Genomic DNA, 1,995 nt, shown 5'->3' on the forward strand with positions numbered 1-1,995 from the left:
AATTTTTACTTGAGTTACTCTCTAAGAACATTTTACATATAATCTCGTTTTAAAATTTGATTTAATTATATAATAGTTTATTTACTATGAATATACATATGAGTTGGCTCTGATTTTGTTCGATATTATTTTGCTATTCATGCATTATTTTGGGAACTTTTTCTACATTAAACCTATTATTTTTTTTGCGTCAAAATATATCACTCTATTATAATATAATTTCGAAGACAAATTCGCGTTTAGTACATCATCTTGAAAATAAATTGCTCAACCACTTCTCCTTGTTTAAGGTTTTGAAATGCCATTAATTATTTTGAAGGATTTAATTAAAAAAAAACTCCATCATTTGACAATGAATTAGAATAAATCGCCGATAAAATTAATCTCTTAAAACTGTTTAATCACCTGGATGTGGACTACTCATTGGGTTCTACCTTCTTATTATAAGTTATAAATTTCACGTTGGCAATTTCGACATATTTTAGGCATGCCAAGCATTGGCCGTCGTTTATTGCCTCGTAAAACCAGGTCTCAATAAATATCCCAAAAGTAACTGTTTAGGTTTTTAAATAAAATTTAGACGAAGAAAAAAATGAATAAATTGAATAACAAGGGATATAAATAATAAGCTAATTAATCTTTTTAGAACGTAAATCTCTAATGTAGAGTTTCTACTTAATCCAGATAAACATCCTTTATTTATTTTGTTTAATCTTGTTAGTTATTTCATAGGCTAAATCGAAGAGCGAAGCTGATGAAAAGTTGTGAGACGTAGGGAATGGAGACAGAGCGCGAAGGCTTATACATTGAGAAATATTAGAAGCAATAACGTAACGCAAAGTAATAAATGGAATTAACGTAATGAAGACGGATAATGCGGAAAAGAAATATAAGGTTTATAGACAAGAGTTGTAATACATAGTTAGCATCATGATTTACCGGAAAATGCAAGTTAGACATTAATTTCTGCTTAGATGTACACGCATATTGTACAAAATCTTCGCATGTAGAGAGAATAATATATTGTAATAATTTGATTAAAATAGGTTTTATTTTGGAAGATAACGTGTACGAAAATTAACCCATCACTATATTTGTAGTTACCTTCGTGCCAAACTGCCAAGTTCGAGTACATCAGCTTTACGCTATACACTTATTTTTCGGAAACCCTGAACACTTCATGTCTTCGAGATAAAATTATTTATGGTATTTATTGAAGGAATATGGTAATAAAAGTTATAACATTATGTATAAATTTGGATCTATAATTATTTGTAAACAAAATACACCATCAAGAAACGCTTCTAATACTGCCAAAAGAGCAATACACCTTATATTATTTAAACATACATAACAATACAATTTCAAAAAAAGAAAGTAAAATAAAAAAAATCGCTATCTATAGACAATAATGATTTTTCATATATATATATATATATATATATATATATAATATATATATATATATAATGATTTATACACACATTGATGACTACATATGTGCATACATGTTTCTGTAATCACCCTTTTTGAGGAGGTTACGTCTTCAGGCCACGAATAATCTTTCAAAACTGACATGTCAAGACACGTACACAAAAAAGCATTTCCTTATTTCGTTTACAAACATTTTGTAAAGAAAATAAGGAAATGCTTTTTTAGGTGTCTTCAGCGGTCATTTTTCGAAGAATATTCGCGGCTTGAAGACGCAATCTCCCCAACACGGCTGATTACAGAAACATGTATGCACATATGTAGCCATCAATGTTTGTATAAATAAATTTAATATACCTGATCTGTTTACTCATTGAGCACTTTTTGCTAGAAACATGTTGTTTCATTGGATGTACTTCTAGGAAACTAAATTCTACTGCCATGATTTATAGAATATATATATATATATACATATATATATATATATATATATGTAAAATGATAGATGATAGGTAGTCCCGAGGCAATCCCATATAGCTTAATGAAGTGAGACTCAGGCAAAAA

The sequence above is a fragment of the Euprymna scolopes genome, chromosome 8 (assembly GCF_053919585.1).
Source record: "Euprymna scolopes isolate OS-2025 chromosome 8, ASM5391958v1, whole genome shotgun sequence".
NCBI classification, from domain to species: domain Eukaryota; kingdom Metazoa; phylum Mollusca; class Cephalopoda; order Sepiida; family Sepiolidae; genus Euprymna; species Euprymna scolopes.